Source organism: Pseudorca crassidens, chromosome 15 (assembly GCF_039906515.1).
Source record: "Pseudorca crassidens isolate mPseCra1 chromosome 15, mPseCra1.hap1, whole genome shotgun sequence".
Lineage (NCBI taxonomy): Eukaryota > Metazoa > Chordata > Mammalia > Artiodactyla > Delphinidae > Pseudorca > Pseudorca crassidens.
This window is the reverse complement of record NC_090310.1, coordinates 71074575-71099363: the sequence shown is the minus strand read 5'-3', so window position 1 is coordinate 71099363 and position 24789 is coordinate 71074575. Positions and strand designations below refer to the sequence as shown.

Below are 24789 nucleotides of genomic sequence, written 5' to 3'. Positions count from 1 at the left end.
CTCCATTCCTGACTCTTTTTTTCCTCCTTTCCTCTCTTTCTCTCTCTACCTTTCTCCCCTTCCCTCTCTCTATCCCTTCTCCCAGTCCTGGCCCCTTTGAATTAAATTGTCCTGAATCTCTGAAGACAGATGACACAGCAAATTTGACAGTGCCCACAGTAACTGACAAGTCACAAAGCAGTTTGTGGTAACAAGTCCTATTTTTGTTGTTGTTGTTGTTGTTATTAGGAATAACCGTGTAACAAATGTGATTTTAGATCTTTATCTATGTCTCTGATTAATTCCTTCAAGAGCGCTCCCTAGGAAGAGTATTTTTAGGTCAAAGGGTACAGGCAGTTTTAAGGCTTGTGATATAATTGGAAAATTGCTTTTTCAGGAATATTGCACATGTAACTGGACTTCTTTAAGTTCATACCGACCTCAGATTTGAGATGGGGTCACACATGTTTCTCCAGGGTCCTTGAAGACACTCATATTCTGGAATATCTCTGTGGATTGGTTGGTTTGCAGAGGACATGCCCAGTCCCCTTTCTGCACACTTAAATATTCATTTGTTGATTTGTTCAGCACACACTTATATCAAGCATGTGCCATATGCTAGTAATGACCCTGGACTAGACTTTGGTGATTTTTTTTGGCTACACAGCATGGCATGTGGGATCTTAGTTCCCCGAGAAGGGATCAAACCCATGCCTCCTAAAGTGGAAGCTCAAAGTCTTAACCACTGGACCGCCAGGGAAGTCCCCTAGACTTTGGTGATTGAGAGTTTTGCCAGAATCATGGGTGACTCCTTCCTTCAGACTAGGCACAATTCTGGCATTTGGTATTTTTTAAATCAACAATGAGAATTTTCATACAATGCGAGACAGAGCGTGATCAAAGATCATTTGATCAACCATTATTTTCCTACCCAGACAGTCATAAACAACATTCAGTTCTCACCCACACTGCCTTCAGACTTTATTGGTCAAGGCTTCTCCTTTTTTCAAACATCAAAACAGCTTTGGATGTCCTATAATTTTTTTTTTTTTTTGCGGTTCGCGGGCCTCTCACTGTAGTGGCCTCTCCCGTTGCGGAGCACAGGCTCCGAACGCACAGGCTCAGAGGCCATGGCACACGGGCCCAGCTGCTCCGCGGCATGTGGGATCCTCCCAGACCAGGGCACGAACCCGTGTCCCCTGCATCGGGAGGTGGACTCTCAACCACTGCACCACCAGGGAAGCCCTGTCCTATAATTTTTAATCACTGCTTGCTATAGACTGAATGTTTGTGTCCCTCCCCAAATTCATGTGTTGAAACCTAATCCCCAATATGACAGGTATGAGGAGGTGGGGCCTTTGGGAGGTGATTAAGTCATGAAGGTGGAGCCTTTACCAATGTGATTAGTGCCCTTATAAAAGAGACCCCAGGGAATTCTCTGGCGGTCCAGTGGTTAGGACTCCACACTTTAACTGCTGAGGGCCCGGGTTCAATTCCTGTTTGGGGAATTAAGATCACACAAACCACGTGGCGTGGCCAAAATTAAAAATGATAACATAAATAAATAAATAATAAAGGAGACCCCAGAGAGTTCCCTCACCCCTTCCTCCATGTGAGGACACAATTAAAAGAAGGTTGTCTATGAACCAGGAAACAGACCCTCACCGAACACCAAATCTACCAAGTACCTTGATCTTGGACTTCCCAGCCTCCAGAACTGTGAGAAATAAATATACGTTGTTTGCAAACCACCTCCTCTATGGTAATTTGTTATGGTGGCCCAAACAGACTGAGACACTGCTTCAAAGAAGGGAGGTGTTTTGCCCCCTTTATTTCCTCCCCGAGGGTAGAATTCATGGGTCGTGATCCCCAACCATATTATTCTGCCTTTTCTGAGGTAGGTTCAATGGCCAGCCTCTCTCTGTTATCCAATGGGTGCATGAAAATATCAAGCGTTATATATTCAACTTGTTGCAACCTGTGCTCACGTGCTCACAGATTCATAGATTTTGGTGTAACTTGCTCACTAATCACAAATTTTAGCTATTCAGTGAGTGTCAATGGATGTTTTTAGGTTTCCAAAGAGGAATTCAACTACAGATCTCCCAGAACGTTGAGATGCACTTAGAAGCTTAACAGTGCATGTTAATCAGATAATCACAATACAGTATGATAAAAGCTTTTCTGAAGTTGTACTATATGGGAGGTAGGATTTGAGGGGGAACTCAGAGGATAAGTCCAAAACACAACAAGCAAGGGCGAAAGACCTTATTAACTGTATATCAGTCAGCCACTGCTGCATAAAAAACACTGAAATTATCTCAGTGTCAAGCAACAATACATATAGTATTAGTAAATTTCTCACTCAGGTGACTGAAGGTTTGCTGGGCATTGACCTTGATCTTGTCTGGGCTTACATGAGCATGGCTCTAAGCCATGGATTTGGTTCAGGTCTATTCCGTGCATTCTGGACCTCATGTGTACTAATATCCCATTGGCCAAAGTAGGTCATATGGCAAAGCTGACAATCAAGGTGCAAGGAAATACATTCTTCCCATGGAGGTGTAGTGAGAAGCAATGAATATCTGCTGAATAATCATCTAATCTACCACAAGCAGGATCTTATAGAACCAAGGGATGTTGTTCTAGGGAAAAGTAATAGGAACGACTAGAGAGGAACCACATCAGGAAAGACAGGGGGACACAAGGATGTGTGAGACATTTTGGAAATTGTGGGTGTTTTGAAGGACAGAAGCCCAGGGCACTTGTGAGAGATGTTGAGTATGTGTAGGAAGCTAAGTCAAAAGAGGGAGACAGGAGCCCGTATTTCAGGGTTGGAGGAAACCTAAAAGATCTGGATAGACTGGGGCAAGAGAAGATGCCTGCCCTCCCTTTTGGATTTTCAGGGGCTCCTGCTCTGTCTTTTGAAGTCTCTACTTCCTGGATGGGGGGGATCCTTCCACTAATCCTCTGTGCTCTCTAGGCAACCAATATTACCTTCTCTTCACCATCCAAGTGAAGAACTGCATTAATTCTCCTTTTCCTCATCACCTCCCATGCCCAGCATAGCATCTAGTAAATGTTTATTATATATACCCCAGAATATGTGAACAACTGGGAATTCTTTTTTCAAAATTACTTTTTTCTATTAAGGCATACTTATTGAAAGAATGGCTCAAATCGTGAATAGGAAAGATGCATAGCCTGTTGGCAGAAATATCCACCCTCACACTTGAATCAATAGCCTTTCAGATTACATGCAATGTAATTACATAACTAGAATCATATATTGTTATCTTTAACCAGCTTTTTTTATATCAACTCAAAACATAAACCTATCACATCCTGTTTAATGGCTGCATTGTCTTTTATTATATGGCTATAACATCATTTATTCAATCTCTTAATTTTCACTGCTAGAAATGATATTCTGAAAAATATACTTTTAAATATATATTTACGGGCTTCCCTGGTGGCGCAGTGGTTGGGAGTCCACCTGCCGATGCAGGGGACGCGGGTTCGTGTCCTGATCTGGGAAGATCCCATATGCCGCGGAGCGGCTGGGCCTGTGAGCCATGGCCGCTGAGCCTGCGCGTCCGGAGCCTGTGCTCCGCAGCGGGAGGGGCCACAACAGTGAGAGGCCCACGTGCTGCAAATATATATATATATATATATATACACCTACTGGACTAGTTATTTGTCTAAGCATAAATTGCTAGAAGTAGAATAGTTTGTTGAAATGTATACCCACTTAAACTTTTCATACATGTTGCCAAGTTGCCTGCCAGAATGGCTGTATCAGCATGCATTCCTATCATTGATGTCTGAAAGTAGCTTTCCCTCACATACTTGACATCACTGGGTATTACACACATAGCTAATGTAAACAGTTTTATTTCATTGTTATTATAATGGAATAATGGCATTTTTATGTCTTTGTGAAAAAAACGTATTTTTTGAACTGGAGTTCTCCCAGCAGAGTCATCAACAAATGTGAGAGTAGAATACAGATATTTTAAGAAAGAGGACTTATTAAAGATAGAAATGGAAATCAATAAATTAGAAAGCAAAAAAAAAATAGAGTTGATAAACCTAAGAGCTGGCTCTTTTAAAAAGGAAGCGGTAAAACAGAAGAAGAAAAAGTTAGAACTATCAAGCATGAGCAACAAAATAGGGGATAAAACAAAAAAAACCCCACAATGCCAAATGTTAAAATTTATGTTATATGTCTAAAAATTTATCTGAAATGGCTTTCGTGAAAATATAAGTTCCTAAAATTGATTCTAAAGAACCAAAACCCCTTGATAAAATAGAAAAGGTTGTAAATAATCTAAGCTCACAAGCAACAGCACCCAGATGGTTTTATGAATGAGTTCTAGGAAATCTTATTTTAAAATACTATTTCTATGTCATTTTAACTAGATATTTAAACTAGCACAGGAAAAGATGTAATTTATAATACAAAAATGCAGTGTGTTTTCTAATACAAAAGTCTAAATAGGCATTTATAGACATGAAAGTCTTAAATAAAATATTAGTAAGTTATACCCAGCAGTATATTAAAAGAATTGTGCATCAGGATCACATAGTGTTTATTCCAGGAAGAATGATTGGTTCAACATTAAATAATGTGTGTTGAATCAAGCATTCTGTAATACATTAGATGGTGAAAGGAAAAAAGCCTATGGTCATCTCAGTATATGCCAAAAATGCATTAATTAAGATGTGACATCTATTTCAGATAATGATAATGACAATAATGGCAACAATGGCAGTAAATATCTTAGTAAGCAAAGAACGGGAGGGCCAAGAATACACATTTTTTTTTTTTAAATCAGAAGCCACAGCAGCAAACTTAATGGTAAAACATCAAACATTGTTTCCATTAAATGAGGTGCTAACTATTATTGCTGCTAATCAAAATGTTTCTGAAGTCTCAGAACAATGTCATTAGTTAAGAAAAAGAAATAAAAGAGATCGATATTAAAATAAATAGCAAATTATCTTTATGTCCAGACTATACTCTTTTCATTTTAGGAAATCCATGAAATCCAACTGAAAATATTACTGAAACTAATAAGAGAAGTCAATAAAGTGGTTCAATATAAGAAATACAGTGAGAGGCCCGCGTACCGCAAAAAAAAAAAAAAGATATTCTCAAGACTACATTTCCCATTCTCCCTTGCAGCTAGATGTGTTCATGTGACTAAGTTTTGACCAATGAGCGTGGTTTTTTTGGGCTACATCCAGAAATCTTCCTCAAGAGACTGCTTACATGCATCCTTTCCCCTTCTCTAACCACTTTGTCTTTCCTGCTGCTTGGGACGTGAAGTCTGAGGATAAGTCTGGGTAGACTGGACTTTGAGGATGAAGTTCACATGCTAGTTACGGCAGAGCAGAAAGCTGGAAGGAGCCTGGGTTCCAGAGGATTTTATGAAAGAGAAAAACCACATCAGCTCAAGATTGCCTACATCTGGACCTTAACATGAGGGAAGAATGGGACTATCTTTTTTTTTTTTTTTTTTGGCGGTACGCGGGCCTCTCACTGTTGTGGCCCCTCCCGTTGCGGAGCACAGGCTCCGGACGCGCAGGCTCAGCGGCCATGGCTCACGGGCCCAGCCGCTCCGCGGCATGTGGGATCTTCCCGGACCGGGGCACAAACCCGTGTCCCCTGCATCGGCAGGCGGACTCTCAACCACTGCGCCACCAGGGAAGCCCCTGGGACTATCTTATTTAAGCCATTGTTACTTTGGGTTTTGTTCGTTTACAGGTGAATCTAATCCTATCTTAATAAACTTTCATATTCCCCTCATGCTTATATAATTATATTCAGACTTATTTAAGACACATACACAAGTATTATACAGTAAGTCCCGTACATACGAACGAGTTCCGTTCCAAGAGTGCATTCATAAGTCCGATTTGTTCGTAAGTCCAGCAAAGTTAGCTTACAAACCCAACTAACACAATCGGCTATATAGAACTGTACTGTAATAGGTTTATAATACTTTTTACATAAATAATACATTTTTTAAAAAACCCAAAAATAAAACATTTTTAATCTTACAGTACATTACCTTGAAAAGTACAGTAGTACAGTACAACAGATGGCATACAGAGGTTGGCATCGAGTGAACAGGCAAGAAGAGTTACTGATTGGAGGAGGGAGAGGAGGTGGGAGATGGTAGAGCTGAAGGATCGTCAACAATAGGAGATGGAGGGCAAGCTGTAATTTCACTCACGCCTGACGTTGATGGCTTAGGTTCTGGTTCCTTGCTGGATTCAATTCTATCTACCCTCTTGAAAAAATAATCCAGTGATGTCTGGGTAGTAGCTCTTTTTTTCTCGTCATAGATAAAGGTAGCACTGGATTGCGTTCTGAATGGCTGCTGCGACCTTCGTGTACTGTTCTACATTTGGATCCTGTGCTTCAAAAATTAACAGTGCCTCCTCAAATAAAGAAAATCCCCTTGCCAGTGCCTGTGTCATGAATCTCTTCGGTTCTTCAGTTACTCCTTCTTCCTCTTGTCTCTCTTTGCGCTTTTAGCAATACCAGCTGTATCACCACTGCTTTTACACTTGCTTCTGGATATCCTGGGCTTGAAATAAAGATACTGTACTACTGTACTCTATACAGTACTGTACAGTAAAGAACACAAAAGCACAAACACTTGTAGAGGATGCACGCACATGACAATGTACCCCAGACACGTGAACTAACTTATGTGACTGGACATGTGAACGCATGTTCATATCTTTGAAAGTTCGCAACTTGAAGGTTCATATATAGGGGACTTACTGTATAGGTTTTTTTCATTATTTTCAGGGAGGGAAAAAATACTTTCTTCATCTTGTTTTCTTCAGTAAATACAACCTTGTGAAATTCTATCCATGTCAATTAGTATAGCTCTAATTCATATTTTTTGGTGACTTCAAACAAGTACCAGACCTGATTCCCCAATCCTCCCATTATTGGACATTTGCTTTGTTTCCAAATTTCTCTCACTATTAACACAATGAAGTAGTAAACATATGTTCTTGTGTACTGTTGCTGTTTTTTCTGAGGGATAGAATCCTAAAAGTAGGCTAGCTGGATGAAGGATGAAGGCTATATGTACTTTTTTTCTTAGGGTGTATGTATTTTAAATTTTAATAGATGTTACTAGATTGATTTCCAGAAAGCCTGCATCATTTACATTTCTTTTTTTTTTTTGGCTCTGCCCCATGGCTTGTTGGATCTTAGTTCCCCAGCCAGGGATTGAAACTGGGCCCTCAGCAGTGAAAGCGTGGAGTACTAACCACTGGACTGCCAGGGAATTCCCTGCATCATTTACATTTCCATCAGCAATGTATGAGAGCACCATTTCTCCGCATCTTCACCAGCAATAGTTCCTTTTTATTCTTTAGCAGTCTAGTGGATGTAAAATCTTTTACCTCAATTTGCTTTTCTCTATTAATTAATATCTGATAATATAAGACTCTTCATAGTTTTCAGGTATTTGTTCTTTCCTACGAGGTCACTTTATCCAATTCAAACAAAACCCTATGATAATCTAAATGGAATTCCAATAAATTGACATATAAATTTGGAGAAAATTAACGTTTTTATATAAGGCTTTCCCTCCACTTTTTATTGATTTCTCTATGTCTTCCAATAAACTGTACAGTTTTTATACAGCTTTTCCTATGCCTTTCCTTTTTTATAATTAGTTCTTAAGTTTTTGACTTTTTAATTTAATGTAATTATTTTTGGCCGTGCCGAGTGGCTTGTGGGATCTTAGTCCCCCAACAAGGAATTGAACCCAGGCCCTCGGCAGTGAGAGCAATGAGTCCTAACCACTGGACAGACAGGGGGTTCCCTCCTATGCCTTTCTTATTAAATGCATTCTTAAATATTCTTGATGTTTTGAAGTTATTATTAATAGAATATTTCCCCATTTCCATTTCTAGGTATTTATTAGTAAAATGAGAGAAATGCTATGGATTTTTTATATATTTATCTTGTAAGAATCCGCCTTATCAAATTATCTTATTCAAATATTTTTTTTTAGTGGAACCTCTTGCATTTTGTTATTAAACAATAACATTAGAAAATAAGATATTTTTAGGGACTTCCCTGGTGGTGCAGTGGTTAAGAATTCACCTGCCAATGCAGGGGACGTGGGTTCGATCCCTGATCCAGGAAGATCCCACATTGCCACAGAGCAACTAAGCCCATGTGCCACAACTACTGAGCCTGCGCTCCAGAGCCCATGAGCCACAACTACTGAAGCCTGCGCACCTAGAGCCTGTGCTCTGTAACAAGAGAAGCCACTGCAATGATAAGCCCATGCACCGCAACGAAGAGTAGCTCCTGCTTGCTGCAACTAGAGAAAAGCCTGTGCGCAGCAACAAAGACCCAATGCAACCATAAATAAATAAATAAATAATTTTTAAAAAAAGGAAAATAAGATTTTTTTTAGCTTTTTATTTCCAATGCTTATGTTAGTTATTTTCATTTTCTCTTTTGGCATTTTCTAGAACCTCCAAAACCATGATAAATAATAACAGGCCAAGTTGCTTGGCTTTTTATTCCTCTCCTTCAATTGTTAGTGTTCCTCCACTCCTATCTTTTTTTTTTTTTTAATATTTATTTATTTGGTTGCACCGGGTCTTAGTTGCAGCAGGCAGGCTCCTTAGTTGTGGCATGCAAACTCTTAGTTGCAGCATGCATGTGGGATCTAGTTCCCTGACCAGGAATCGAACCTGGGCCCCTTGCATTGGGAGCATGGAGTCTCATCCACTGCGCCACCAGGGAAGTGCCCCCTCCACTTCTATCCTTGGTTGGACCACTTCACGTCTTATTCGAGGCCGAGAATAATGTCTGCTTTTCCCAACACTCTATCCCTTGCACCCGGAATAGGGCTGAGCACATACTATAAAAATGGGAAATATATATATATTTGAAGAAGCAGAAGTAGCCAAATGTTGAGTTCACTGAGATCAAATAAGATAAGAATTCAAAATGTATTTTAGATTTAACAAGAAAGTCATTGATGAACTTGGTGTTAGTATTTTAGTGGTTGGGACAGAAGCCACAGGACAGAAATTTTGGGAATAAGGCACATGAGGCATGAAAGAACTTTTTGTGCAAACCTTTGGGTGCCTGAGCTCCCCTCGTGCTTACGGGGCACTGACAGCATCTCAGGATGGCAGAGCCTGTGGTGTACACAGAGCTGAGATGAGCCATGCTGAGGACTTTGAGCTCCAGCCTGGAGGCCCTGGGCAGCTATGGAAGAACTTTAGAGAGTCATGCTATTCGAGGTGCTTTTTAGAAAGATCACTCCTTCTAAAGAAAAGAGAATACTGTTTCTTGAATTCAGCCATTTCCCTCCATCCTTATTTGCATCGCCTTTCCTCAGATCACCCCACTCATCTCCTCTCAACATATGGATTGCTGCCACACCTTCCTGGTCTCTCTCCATACGTTCTTGTCCCTCGTCATTTCATTTTTCACATCAGCCTCCAAGGTAATCCCTTTATTTTGTTTTTGTTGTTTTGTTTTTCAGAGTAACCTTTTCTAGGTTACAAATCTAGTCATGCCATTCTTCTGCTTAAAATACATTATTGGGGGCTTCCCTGGTGGCGCGGTGGTTGGGGGTCCGCCTGCCGATGCGGGGGACGCAGGTTCGTGCCCTGGTCCGGGAGGCTCCCGCGTGCCGCGGAGCGGCTGGGCCTGTGAGCCATGGCCGCTGGGCCTGCGCGTCCGGAGCCTGTGCTCTGCGGCCGGTGGGGGGGGGGCGCGGCAGTGGGAGGCCCACGTACCGCCAAAAAAAAAAAAATACATTATTGGGAGTCAGTAAAGCATCACTCTGGCTTCTATGGGATCCAGACTTCCCAGGTGAGCTCCTGACTGTGTCAACATCCATTCTTTGGTTGATAGGAATGAGCTAGCTTTTATACTTACCTATATTTATCTGGGGAATGACCCAGATAAATATCTTTGGAATCCTAAGGAGAAGGTCAGTTTCTACGCTAGGGAAACAGAGCTCAATGAGGATCCAGTGACCATTCTTTGAGGTTTTGGGGGTGAAGATCTCCTCAAAACTATTTATTCTCCCACCCCAGAGCCAGTTCAAATTGTGCTAAAAGCTGTTAATGGTGCTTATCCCATTCCTCTGCCGAATGTTCCTTATAGGAGGTCTTGATGCCCTGTGTCTGCTGGGATGGGAGAATGAGTTCTCTGGAAACAGTCCGGTCTATAGGTCTGTGTCTGAGGAGAGAACCAGGAAGATTTGATGGGGTTTAGGAAAGAGTTCTTGGAAGAATCCACAATCAAACCAGTTCAAGGCTAGGATTCAGGAATAGATGATGCTGACAGTGATGTGGCAGGACTGGTTCCCGTCTCAAATCCTGGTACCTCCTGAGGCCAAGATAGCACAGGTGGTAAAACGGTTAGATTCTGAATATATTTTGAAGATAGAGCTGATAGGATTTGCTGACAAATTGAACATAGGATAAGAGAAAAAGAGATAGACCAAGGTTTTGGGGCTAAGCCATTGGAAGCATGGAGTTGCTGTTTCCTGACATGGTGGTGCTATAGGATGAGCAAGTTTCGAACAGGTCTGAAATTTAATTTTGGACATGTTATGTCTGAGATGCTATTAGACATCTAAAGAAGGATATCAAGCAAGAAGTTGGATATGCAAGCCAAGAGTTCTTGAGAGAAGTCAGGGTTGGAGATATAAATTTGGGGGTGTTTAGAGCCATGAGACTGGATGAGGTCACCAGGAAGTGGAGATAAAGAAGAGCATCAAGGACTGAGTCTGGGGAAATCCAGTTTAGTTGGAGAGATGAGGAAGAAGCAACAGAGAAGACTAAGAAAGAGTAGTTATTGAAGTAGAAGGAAAACTAGAAGAATGCACCGTCATGGAAGGTAAGCACAGGAAGTGTTTCCAAGAACAGAGAATCATCAACTGTGCCAAATACTGCAGGTAGGTTATATTAGTCCCAGCAGAACTAAGCTGCCGTGATAGAGACATCCCCATGTCTCAGTGGCATAGGCAATATGTTTATTTCTCACTCGTATAAAGTATATTCAGCAGCAGAGGGGAAGGATAAAAGGAAAGGAGAAGCGGTTCTCTGCTCCATGATGATAATCAGGGTCCCATGATGCCAGAGGCTGAGTCATCTTCAGCTTGTGGTTTTCTTTTTCAATTTTATTTATTTATTTATTTATTTATTTTTGGCTGCATTGGGTCTTTGCTGCTGTGTGCAGGCTTTCTCTAGTTGCAGCGAGTGGGGACTACTCGTCATTGCGGTGTGTGGGCTTCTCATTGTGGAGGCTTCTCTTATTGTGGAGCATGGGCTCTAGGCATGCAGGCTTCAGTAGCTGTGTCACATAGGCTCAGTAGTTGTGGCTCGCAGGCTCTAGAGCACAGGCTCAGTAGTGGCACACGGGCTTAGTTGCTCCGCGGCATGTGGGATCTTCCCAGACCAGGGTTCAAACACTTTTCCCCTGCATTAGCAGGCAGATTCTTAACCACTGCGCCACCAAGGAAGTCCCTCACCTTGTGGTTTTCAAGGTCACTAAGGGTGCCGGTGTCAGCCAGTAAATGGGGGTGGCAGTTGAGGATGGTGCACGGGACATGTATTGGTAAGAGTCTGGCAAGAAACAGGACACATTCAAGTTGGGTAATTTGAGAAAGGTTTAACAAAGAGACTACCTATAAAGGTGTGAGTAGGACTTCCCTGGTGGTCCAGTGGTTAAGACTCTGCACTCCCAATGCACAGAACACGGGTTCCATCCCTGGTCAGGGGACAAAGGCACAGAACACGGGTTCCATCCCTGGTCAGGGGACAAAGGTCCCACGTGCTGTGCAGTACGGCCAAAAAGTAAAAGAAAAGAAAGAAAAAAAAAAAGCTGTGAGCAGGGGCAGGAAAACTATTATAGGATTCCTGTAACTCTGATATGGTTGATAGTGGGAGCTATAACCACCCCAGGTCTGAAGAGACAAGAGAAAGTAAATGGTAGTGGAAATGGGGGAGAGAAAGAACTACATGAGGAGAGATGCCAGACTGAAGCTTTGATTTGAATCAGAGGAAAACAGCCAACTCAACCCCACAGGAGAGAGCCAGGGGAACAAATACCCTGACCCCACTCTGTTCCCTCCCTTCAGTCTCCTGCAGGTACCTCCCATTGACTCAACCCAACCAGAAACCAGAAGGCTCATTGATAAAAGTCCCCAGCGGTTAGGCTCCCGAGGCACATAACAGCGTGAGGAAGGTGAGGAGTGGATCTGGAGGAGCAAGTATCCAGTACAAGACGTTTCTATGAGTCAGGCTTGGAAGTTGCATAACTCCCTTCCACCCACATTCCATTGGCCAGAACCCAGTCATGTGGCCATATGTAACTACAGATAAGTTTAGGAGATATGGTCCAGATAGGAAGAAAGAGAGATTTGGTGGCCAGATAACCCCTCTCCAACTCATGGTCAAGCAAGATAATAACTGTCCATCGACCACTGGATTTAGCAATATGGAGGCCATTAGTGATTATAATAATCCAGTCTTGGTAGAGTGGTGGCTGTGAAAACCTAAGTGGAGTGGATTCGAGAGAGAATGGGAGGAGAAAAATTTGGACACAGCAATTATTAACAACTACTTTCAACAAGTTTTGCTGTACAGGGAAGCCAAGCAGTGAGGTAATAGCTGGAAAGGTGGTGAGATCAAGAGGGTTTTGCTTCTTTTTTTTTTTTTGGCCTTACCACTCAGCTTGCAGGATCTCAGTTCCCCGACCAGGGATTGAACCTGGGCCACAACAGTGACAGCGCTGAATCCTAACCACTATACCACCAGGGAACTCCCTTGCTTTGTTTTTTATAATGAAGAAATAAAGCATATTTTTATGCTGATACGATGTTCCAGTAGAAAAAAAAATGATGCTTCAGGAAAGAGAGAGTAAATTGCTGGAGTGATGTCCTTGAGTAAGAAAGAAAGGATGGGATCTAGTGATAAGGCAAAGGTTGGCCTTGGGAAAGAACACAGGCAGTTCATCTGTAGTGACAGAAAGAAAAGCAGGATATATGGATAGAGTCCAGGTGGGGAGTAAATGTGTGCTTGTCAAAGTTCTTTTCCAATCACTTGTATATTCTCAGTGAAACAAAAAGCAAAATTATCCGCTGAGAGTGAGTCCGGAGGATTAACTGTCAAGGGTTCGAGCAGAAACGAGACAATACAACATAGTTACCTAAGAGGATATGAGAAGTTATACCCAGAAGTTAATCTTCCCAGTGGAGGTGGTCCAAGTGTCTCTAAGATATTCCACTCTGAGTCCACACCCAGGTGAAGCCCTCTGGCCCTGCCTTTCTCCATTCTATCTATAGACCTCTCCTTGCCCTAATCCAACATCAGAACTAGATGGTAATAATAGATAGCACTTTTTGAGCACTTACAAATTCCAAGCACTGCTCTAATCACCACACATGTATTTAGTCATAATAACTCTATGACGTGGGTACTACTGTTACCAACCCCATTTTAGAAAGGCACAACAGATACCCACACTGAATTCAAACTCAAGCTGTCTGGCTCCAGAACTGCCAGTCAAAGGTCTGGCTTTTGACTTCCTTTTTTTTTTTTTTTTTCCATGCCGAGGGGCTTGAGGGATCTCAGTTCCCCGACCAGGGATTGAACCTGGACTATGGCAGTGAAAGCCTGGAATCCTAACCACTAGGCCACCAGAGAACTCCCTTGACTTCTACATGTAGATCTATACCTACCAGAAGTGTCAGAGTGATAAACCCTAGAGGGTGCTGGGCTTGAGAGGAGTAAATGAAATTTTAAAAGGTCAAGGGGCTGGGGCTCATAGGTGGGTATGAGATGCTGTGTTTAGGAGGGCCTTTCTGGGAACTTGCTGCTGAGAGATGGGTGGCCACATGGTGACCCAGAGAGCCTAGGACCAAAAGGCAGAGCCAATATCAGGAAGACAGGGACGAGCTGAATAGGCTGGAAGAGACCCTCACGTCTTCCCCATCCTGTGTAGCTCTGCATCAATCAGCATATAATGCTTGATTTAATGTTGACTTAACGTTCCCCTGGTTCCATGTATGTTTCACTGGCTGAGAGAATCTGTTCTGTTCTCATGATAGGGAGGCATGGTGCTGTGGTGGCAACAGTAATGATGATACTGTGGTAAACTAGCTCCCAACCAATGAACACTTCATCAACGAACAATGAACTTCATGAACTTTATCAATGAAAAATTTATCAATGAGTGAAGAACCATGTATTTTTTTTTACATTATGTCATTCAATTCTTCTAATACCCCTGTGAGGCACACAACACTATTCCCATTTTCAGATGAGGAAAGTGAGGCTCAGAGAGGTTGTATCAGATGCCCAAGGTCACAAAGGTGGTAAGTGGTGGAGCTGGGGCTTCAAGCCCAGGCTTTTAGAGTTGGAAGCCTGCACTGGCTACGCTGTATCACCTGACTCTCTATTTGGGAATGAAGCACCAGGAGCGCTAGGGAACCCTACAGGGCCCTGATGACCTCCAGGGCAGGGCCCCTGGATGAGAGCAACTCCCTTTAATGAAGGCGATTGAGAAACAATCCTCCTCTTTATTTGCCTATAACAGGGACTCAGCAAATCTAATTATCTTCCTGTGAATCAGTTAACTACTCAATTTTCTCCATTTGGCTAATTTATTACCAGAGTCAAATGCAGGATCCAGCTAATTTTGGAAAGATGCAGCTGTAGGGTCATCTGGGGAACAAGCCCAGCTGAGAAAGAAGGAAGAGAGCAGGCACCAGCCTCCGCTTGGAGGGAGAGGGGGCAAGCTGGGGGGCCCCAGGGCCGGCTGGAGTGAAGGGCAGGGAGAAGACCTGAGGCAGGCTGGCCGGGATTCCCTCGGTACCAGAGAGCAGCAAAGTCAGGGTCTTGGGTCCTGGAGGGCAGAGCTGCTATTGCAGCTGCCAGCATCCGCTCAGGGTAGAGATGGGGGCACGTCAATCACTAGCTGCTTTAACTGTTTCCTCTCTCACTTTGAGGGACACGCGGGAATCAGTCATCCCCTTCGGCCTCACAGTCTCATTTGGAGCCAGCTCACAAAGGTGTCATCCACAGAAAGAGAGAAATCTTAGGTCCTGCCTCTATCAACACACGTCAACATTGCTAACATTTATCAAAAGTCGGTCCTATCGCATACAGTGGAGGTTAGGTGCTGTCACTTCCTGTACTACAGATGAGAACACTGAGGCTCGGAGAAGGGATGTACTATATATCTATTTTTTTTTCAGATTCTTTTCCATTATAGATTATTACAAAGTACTGAGTATGGTTCCCTGTGCTATACAGTAGGTCCTTGTTGGTTATCTATTTTACAAATAGTAGTGTGTATATGTTAATTGCAAACTCCTAATTTATCCCTCCCCTGCTTTCCCCTTTGGGAACCATAAGTTTGTTTTCTATGTCTGTGGGTCTATTTCTGTTTTGTATATAAGTTCATTTGTATCATTTTTTTTTTAGAGTCCACATATAAGTGATATTACATGATATTTGTCTTTCTCTGTCTGGCTTACTTAGTATGATAATCTCTATGTTCATCCATGTTGCTGCAAATGGCATTATTTCATTCCTTATGGCTGAGTAATATTCCATTGTGTATATATACCACATCTTCTTTATCCATTCATCTGTCAATGGACATTTAGGTTGCTTCCGTGTCTTGGCTATTGTAAATAGTGCTGCAGTGAACATTGAGATGCATGTATCTTTTCGAATTGTGGTTTTGTCCGGATATATGCCCAGGAGTGGGATTGTTGGATCATATGATAGTTCTATTTTTGTTTTTTTGAGGAACCTCCTACTCTTTTCCATAGTGGCTGAAACAATTTACATTCTCACCAGCAGTGTAGGAGGGTTCCCTTTTCTCCACACCCTCTCCAGCATTTATTGTTCGTAGATTTTTTTGATGATGGCCATTTTGACTGGTGTGAGGTGGTACCTCATTGTAGTGTTTTTGTTTGTTTAATTTTTTGGCCACGCCACATGGCATGAGGGATCTCAGTTCCCCAACCAGGGATTGAACCCATGCCCCCTGCAGTGGAAGCGTGGAGTCTTAACCACTGGACCAGCAGGGAAACCCCCTCCTTATAGTTTTGAATTGCATTTCTCTAATAATGAGCTCTTAAAGCAACATGCTACGCATGCAATTTTCTAGCACCACCAGCGTAAAGAATGGGGGTGTTTGGGGCAACAAGGTTTGGAGAAGCATTGGCTCAGTAAACAAAGTCCTGATCAAGGATGTTCAGACCTTCAGCGAGCTCCTCAGGGGAAGGGGGCTTTGGGAGCATCAAGAGAGATGAGAGAAAACCTGGTGAATCTGTCTCTTGGGCCAGTTGCTGGGGGCAGAGGGTTGGGCTGGGAGTATGCTGAGTACTTATACTGTATGCCAAGAAGTGTGATAATCACTTTCTCATGCTTTAACTCATTTAATCCTAACGATGATCCAGGAGGTGGTCATTCTTATCATTGCCGTGTACAGATAGAGAAACAGAAACACAAAATTTAATCCCTTGCCCTTGGGAAAAGAAGCTGAATTCAAAATCCGAGCAGTTTAACTCCACAGCCTCCCTCCAGCCAACTGTGCCCTGGCAGAGGTCAGAGGGAGAGCAGGTGGGGAGGACACCCAAACCATGGACAGCTCCCTGTGGCCCTGTGCTTGAAGAGCCAGGTTCCTGAGGCTGGTTGCTTGTACCTCCTGACCACCACCAATATCTGCCCATTGTGAAGAGCTCTGATTTCTTGCAGAAGGAAATTCTCCTTGGACTGATACTGAGGGCCCAAATGCTCTGGCTTGATTAGACTTCCTGAAAAGCCCTGTGGAGTTGGGTCCTGAGCCAGACACATCCGTCCTCAGGTTCTGGAGACCCATCGTCTGAGATGTCAGAGTTTTCTCCAGGGTGAGTCAGACAGAGAACTGCTCCCCACATCAGCCCAACAGTCACTTCTCCTGTCTAGCCCTGCCCTTCCCACATCTGCCACTACTTCCCACATCCCATTACTATGGGAAAGCCAGTCCCCTCTGCCTCCGTTTCCCCATTTGTACCACAGCCATCCCTGCAAAAGCCCAGGGCCAAAACTGGATGTGCCAAAATTAGGTCTTCCCCCTTTTGCCAGCCCTGATGGGAGTTTCCAAGTTCAAAGCCAAGCTCCCCAGCCCAAGCTGCCGGCCTAGAGCCCCAGCAGGTGCAGCCTAGTTGCTAAGCAACATCTCTGGATCTCTTTGTGTTCCTGTCACATGATTATCATTGCTAAGGAAACAAGTCCTCTGGCATCCCAGGACGCAGCAAGGCCTAGGCAACGGTGTGTTACCTGAGGTCTAACAAAAATCTTCCTGTCCCATGTTCTGACGAGTTGTGAGTCTCTAAACTGCTATAGGAGACTATCAGATTGACCCCTGCCTTTTACCCAGGCATTGGCTCTTTGAAGGGAGTACCTAAACTGGAGTCTTGGTCATTTCTTGGGCATTCATAGAATCCAGTTCTTTGGGATGGTCAGTAGCAAGAGTGGCTTTAAAGGGATGTTTTAATATACCAGGACTCAGAAGACAATCTTACATTCCCAATTCCCCCACTTCTATCTATAGCTTCCGCTCTAGGGGCAGAATGAAAATGATTTGGATTGGAGACTGGGAAAGCTGAGGAGGGGCTATGGACAAGAGGGTCATAGCAAGGTCTCAGTACTACAGCATCAAGAGAGCCAGACAGGGGTTTGCTCCCAATACCATCCCACACACCTACAGCTCAAACACTATAGGAAGATGGATGCCACATCAGAGGATGTCACAATCTCCCTGGAGGGCTTGCCTCCCTGGATTCTCCAATCCAGACTTCCTGGGGTTCCCTAGACAGGACTGGCCCAGAAATGAGGTGGAAATGAGGAAATCTCTCTGAAAGACAAAATGATAAAGAGATGGGCAATAAGAAAGGAAATATGAGAGGATTTGGGCACCAATGAGGAGGTACAACAATTGAGTAATAGAAGTTCTAAAAATAAAGAACAGAGAGAACAGATGGAAGGAAATTATCCAATAAGTAGTAGAAAAATATTGAAAATACTTGAAATATCCCAGAAAATGTGAGTTTTCAGATACAAAGATTCTAAAGAATAGCCAAAACCAACACTGAAAATATTTCTACCCCCAAATCACACCTTTGAGGAATATCAGATCACTGGTGACAGAAGATCCCAAAAGCTTCTAGGGAGTTCAAACGATTTTCATAGAAAATATCAAAATCATAATGGTGTCGGACTTTGCAAGTGGAAGACGAAGACCATGCAGCAACATCCACTAAACATCCAAGGAAAATGATTTCATCCTTTCCATTATAGCTGCTTTTATTTCCAAGACTTCTTTCTTGATGTGATGCATCCCCCTTTTATAACACCCTGTTCTTTTTTCATGGGTGCAGTGTCTAATCTTATCTCCTGTCTATCATCTTGAATTCCTTCAAATTGCACCTGTTAGTTTGGATCTCTATCTTTCACGTTGGAGCTTTTCTCAAATTTTTGGGGATGTTTAGTGGTTGTTTGGATGATTAGATTAGATTTAGGTTTAGAAGTTTAGGTTACCTGATAACACATAAGAGGAAAGCACCAAAAAACTAATCAGCAGCTCCTTGCACTTGGCTTGGGCATGAGAACTTCACTGTGAGGTGACCCCCAGGATCCATTTGTTAGACCCTTCTTAGGCTGGGCAGATTCCTCAGAGAGGAGGGTTGGCCACAATCCTGCCTAGAGGGTATGATCCTGGCATCCTAGCAGCTTTGAAAGAAGAAACGAGTGGGAGTTTCAACATTCAGTCTGAAAACATTGTTTTCAGCAGGGGACACCCCTGGCCTCAGTTGTACCTGGCATCCCCAAATATAGAAGTCCAATTTTACCTTCTCTGAATAATCTGCTGGGGCTGTGGAGGAGAACTGGGGGTCCATATTTTAGACTTTAAACCAATCTTCCTGTTCTAGCCCCATCTGGCGGTGCTACCAATCGCCGAGCTTTTTTTTTGGAGGGGGGGAATTCTGTTGTGAAAACAAGTCTCTGATTCTTGGCTTTTCCCACAGCCAGTTTAAGATAGCTTTCTGGGTCTCCTAAGTCAACCCGCATTCGTTCATCTGCTCTCCAGCTTCTAAAATTTTATTCCTGCTTGGGGACATTATCCCCTCTCCCACCCTCTTCATCTTTGTAGATTTAAACCTTTAAAAAACTCCTGCACTATTATTACTTTAGTAAGATTATTTAATAGGATTTGGGGGAAGAAGGTTAGTAATCAGTTACACTTGTTCAATTTGCCATCTTGAATAGAAAGTCTTGAATAACAACCAGCACTAAACACATGCGTCCAGACTGCCTGGATTTGTTTGTTTTGGTTTTTTTTTTGCCGTACGGGGCCTCTCACTGCTGGGGCCTCTCCCGCCGCGGAGCACAGGCTCCGGACGCGCAGGCCCAGTGGCCATGGCTCACGGGCGCAGCCGCTCCGCGGCATGCGGGATCCTCCTGGACCGGGGCAGGAACCCGCATCCCCCGCATCGGCAGGCGGACTCCCAACCACTGCGCCACCAGGGAAGCCCCAGACTGCCTGGATTTGAATGCTGGCTTTAGCATCCTGGCTGTAGCATGTACTGGCTACTTAACCATAGGCAAGTTTCAGAAACTCTGCCTCAGTTTTCTCATCTGTATAATGGAGATAATAGTGGTACTGAGACAGGCCTGGGACCTGGGACCCTTTGCTGCAGTGCTGCCATGCTTGCACCTGGACAAATGTCTCCTTGAGCTACAAAATACAAAGAAACTATAAGGGACTAAAAATGACTGTGTGCATGTTGCAGTTGGGGCAAATTATGGACAAAAAGATACAAAAAGACCAAGAAAACCAACAGCCACTTCTGAAGAGCAGAGAGCAAAAATGGTGTCGGGAGCAAAAGCAGGGTACTGTGCATGCTTCCTGCACTCAACACCACCAAAGGGGTGAGCAAAACACGTAAGCCAGCCCTCTGGCCTGACCCCTGGACACACCCCCTACCCTCACCCCATATAACGAACCAGCTTGCCCCCTACTCAGAGAGTGCGCAAGGGAACCTGTTACTTGTTTTCACTCCCTCCTGCAGTCACCAGAGCCCCAGTAAAGCCTTGCCTGAATTTCTTGTCTGTCCTCTAGTCCATTTCTATTGATTGGGGAAGGCCGAGAACCCTGGTTGGTAACAGTATATACTTCCCTTGAACGTTGTGAGCTCTAAGAATAGTGCCTAGCACATAGTAAACCATTCTACCTGAGATGAGGAGATGAGATGAGAAGATGGTGATGATGATGATGATGGTGATGATGATGATGAAGATGTAGTGTTTACCATGTGCTAACACCTGTGGCAGGGGGAATGAGTCTGGGGAAACCAAGATGAACATATCATGTGAGCTTCCACTCTTTCCAGTCCCAAACTGGTATGACTAGTTTTCCCACTCTGGTCTATACCATGTAAATACAGTATGTGCCCTAAGTAAACAACAAGCAGGTGGAAATTCTCGTTGTGCAAATATGGCTGGTAAACATACAATGTACACAGAGTATTCAAATGAACTGGAGGCTAGCAATGCAGGGCAGTTGTTTTCAAATATGGTTGAATCTCTCCTGTTTAAGTACAATGGCTGTGGGCATCATTTCCCAAATGACTTACTCACACATTTATTTCTGAGCATCCAAGTCATGTTGTCTCTTACTTGTTTTGCAGGGCAAATGACACCATCTGGACGAGGGAAACAGCACATGCTTGGGGCAGTGTCCCTCTCCCATTCCAATGGCTTAAGCAAAGTCTCCTCCCCCTTTCAATGAGCTTCCTTCATGTTTCCTTTCCTTTGGTAGGCTTGGCTTTCATCTTCCAAGCTCTGCTCTGTTTGTCCTGCTGAGTAGGCAGCAAACCTGCAGCTTCTGTGATCGTGCTGCTCAGCTTTAAAACAAAGAAAAACAAAACAAAACAACACTCTGTTGCAATTTGCAAACTTCCCCTCTTGGAAGGCATAAGCCACCAGGTTTTGTGAAAGTAACTGCTGCAGGGTCTTGAAATTGTTGAGGAAAAGACTGAAGAGGGAAAGAAAGAGAAAGACAGAGAAAGACAGAGAGAGGGAGATAAGCATGGAGAGAGGGAGAGAAGGAGCTATAGAGGGAGGGAGGGAGGAAAAGAAGGGGTGAGGGAGAGAGGGAGGGAGGGTACCCCCTCACCCCCTGCCCCAGGCTGAACCCTGCACTCAGCCTTTAAGAAACAAGGCTTCTTTATCATAAATGCATGTACCAGGCAAGGTTTTTCCACTGCAGATGCACTACCAAGCTGAAGATGACTAGACATTTTTTAAAAGACAGCAACTGGGCTAGTCCTGGAAGATGCAGCTATTCATGTTATCATTGTCACCACGCCCTGTTTGGAATGTTCTTCAACCAATAACCTGTATTTTGATGGCTCTTGCCCCCAGCTTCAAACGTAAAACTTCCACTTCCAGGGGAGAATCTCAGAACAGATTATTCAGATTATTTGTAATTCATATTACAGTCTGTTTTCAGTTCTTCGAGTTCAGTCTCTCTCTCTCTCCACTCCACCCTAAGATTCAGGTATGATGTCCATTGGACACAAATCTAAGTGGGAGCCCCCTCTCTGAACTCAGAATTGCCCAGGATGAAGGCCTTACTCACTAGGTCATCTTGTTCTCTGGTTCCCTCTTCATTTAGGGTGATTTTTCTCCCATGAAGCCCCTTATAGCCTCATGCCAATAGACATCTGGTTGGCAAGCCCATTAGTTCTATGGAGATATAACCAGACACTTCTACACCCCACACGTGGACACAGCTTAGACTAGGCTGGCAACCCTGCTACCCTCTTGATCCCTGTAAATCTCTTCCAGTCTCTTTCATGAGCCTCTGCCTTCACCTACCAATTCCACCTTAAAGAGTGAAAATATGATCCTTCTATTAACCAGAGCCCTTGAGTGCTTTTTTGGAGCTTGGCTTCCAGGAACAATGATACAATGTGCTAAATAACTCTGTCCTAATGAGCTCTGAGTACAAACAAGAGCTGTACTAATATATTGGAGAAACAAAGTAAGTAAGACTTATCCCTGCCCTGTGCTTTGGCCTCCGGTCTGACTCGATCCCCCATTCCCCCAATCTCATCCACTCCCATAATTGATTGGTTTGAGGATTCCCCTGTCAGGCCCCAAGTTACATGGAAGCAGGCAGCTGTCTTTGGCTCAAAGGTGGAAGCAAGTCCTTATGGATCATCCAATCCCCAGCCAGTATCTCCAGCTACAGCCATGCCGCCCTCAGATTGGCCTTCATTTGGGTTCTCGCTCAGTTTCTTGGCTAGAGAAGGGAACACTCCTGTTTCCTTCTGGGGCCACCTCTTCCTGCCTTACTCTTTATTTTTACTGTGGGCCCACGGTGCAAACAACACAGCTCTCCACCTGCTCTCTTTGGGGGGAAACTCCTTGCCTACATTGCACTTGGCCTTGGGGTACTCCTCTCCCTGGACCATCGTAGGCACTCAATTCATGCTAATTGGACCCTCTCCCTTCCTCCCTGGATTTTGAATCTGGAGCAGAATGATCCAAGGACAAAAGTGATTCCTGTGCAGTAGAGCTACTCCAACCAAGCTTCCTAAAGAGGCTGCTAATTCCTGCTGCCTAGATCGTGGAGCTCCCCTTGTTCCCGATCTTTCCGAAAGCTGACTGTTCTGATTTCTTGACAATTCTGTGACTTTTCCTATAGTCTTCCAATAAATCCTTTTTAACCTTAAGTTAGCCCAAGTCTGTATCTGTTGCTTGCCACTAAGAGCCCTACCCGATTCCATAGGGATAGCCCTTTCTCCACCACGCTCTGTCGCCTGGGTTCATTTCAGGGGCAGGAAAGTTCAGGCTCATCCCCCTGCCACATGCCCACAACTCCCAGGCAAACTACAGCTTCTGATTCTTTGTTACCTTCTTTCAGAAAGTGGCCATCCTCAGTTTAAAAAACAAAAAGCTCCCATCCGTGATCCCTCTCCATCGATATTACCCATATCAGACAGGGCTCAACCAGGAAAACAGAACCACTCCGAATATTTAAAGGAGAGAGAATTCAAGGCAAAGAATTGGTTACATAAATGATGGAAGAACTGATAAGCCAAACGGAGGACTGCAGAGCAACTCAGAGCTTAACAATGACAGGAAGCCACTACCACACCTAGGCTGGAGGGACAGAGAAGGCACAACTACTGCTGAGGATGCCGCCCGTGGTAGAGCTGGGGATAAACACCGTGGGTTCTCCTTTCCTCCTGCTCTCCAGTCTTCTACCAGTGCCTCCCATGCTCAACCCAACTGTCACCCAACTGACAGAGGAGGCTGGGAAAGAAGGCTACGGGGTCAGCCCTGCTGTGACAGAGCAAAGCAGGGAGAAGACAAGGAAGGGATCTGAGAGCAGAAAGACCTTGTACAGCACATGCTTCGTTATTTCAGTGACTTTTATGAGAGTATGATTTCATTTTCAAACTAAATGAATTTAGCATTTAAATAGCACTTAATAAGTGTATGTCAAGGTTCAAAATGCATGCATTATTTTCATTCCTTCTTAAGTACAGACATTATCACACCAAGCAAAATAGAAAAGTGTTCTCTACTGGCAACAGCTGTCTCTTGACCATGGTCTCAACATAATTGACAAACCTGTTCCTGTCTTTACTGTTCTCTTTGACTCATACTTTTGTAGAGTGAAGGGATGCAGTAATCCCCACCACCATGACCAAGAGCAGTTTTGGAAGCAGAAGTAGTGCCCCAGTATCCCCACACCTCCAGACCCTGCAGAAGCCAAAAAACAGGGCAGTTACTATTTGGCAACTTAGTAACGCAAATTACTCAGTTCCTCCCCTACCCTCCTGCCTTCTCCTGGCTTATTTCCCAGCTGCCAACTACAAGACAGGCTGGCCTCACAAGAGAGCACAGAGAAATGGGAGTGATGTGACCACAACACAGTGACAAAGCAGGGTTCTCTTTCTTACATAAGGAGTCATTAAAATGTGTATAAACAAACATTTTGTTAGACGATTTGTTTTAATTTCATTTTGCAATTTTAACTCTAAAAGTAATGCAAGTATGTGATTTGAGCACTCAATTTTATCAGTCTGTGTTGTATTAAATCGAGGCTCCAGCATTCTGTCCTAGCTTACATAATTCTGAGAAAGAGGTTCTGGTGCAGTGTTTAGGCTCAGTCTCCCAAAAAAATCAGGGCTGGCTGTCCTCCTGCAGTTGTAACAGAATGGTGAGCCTGGGAACGAGAGGGGGAAGAGAAGACATCAGGACCCGGCACAGAATAAGCCCTCGATGCTTATTTAAACATTTATTACATAAATCTTTAATGGCGGAGTCAAGGGCAGAGACAGCACTGGAATCTGGGCTGTGGAACTTCCCAGGGTCTCAGTATCCTGGGCTCATGTGTCCCAGCTGCCACAAACCCTAGCATTGCTCTCCAGATGAACTGCTACATCTCCACCTGTCGTCTATCTGGGTGTAGGTGTGCTTTCCCAGGGACCTCTCTTGTAATAAACTTCCCAAGGGAAGTTGCCACCTGGCTGTCTCATAGACACCTAAAACAATGTTCTGACACATGAATTTGTTCATCTCTACCCCAGTCTTTCATATCTTAGGTAATGGTACCCTGGCCATTCCTTTATCTAAGTTAGAAACCAGGGTATCATCCTGGCTACCTTATTCCCCCTACCAGCATCATTACACGCCTACCAACATCTAATTTATTCT

General features: G+C 43.8%; 1 long non-coding RNA gene across 4 annotated transcripts in view; it reads left to right on the top strand.

The window, feature by feature from the left end:
• LOC137207848 (uncharacterized) overlaps nt 1–24789 on the top strand; it is a 58347-nt gene that overhangs the window by 15131 nt on the left and 18427 nt on the right. Inside the window, exon 3 of one of the 4 annotated variants that reach the window (XR_010935328.1) lies at nt 16771–16922. The exons of the other annotated variants lie outside the window; for them this stretch is intronic. This is a non-coding gene — a long non-coding RNA (uncharacterized lncRNA). The remainder of the gene's footprint in view (nt 1–16770; nt 16923–24789) is intronic. 4 annotated transcript variants of the gene reach the window in all.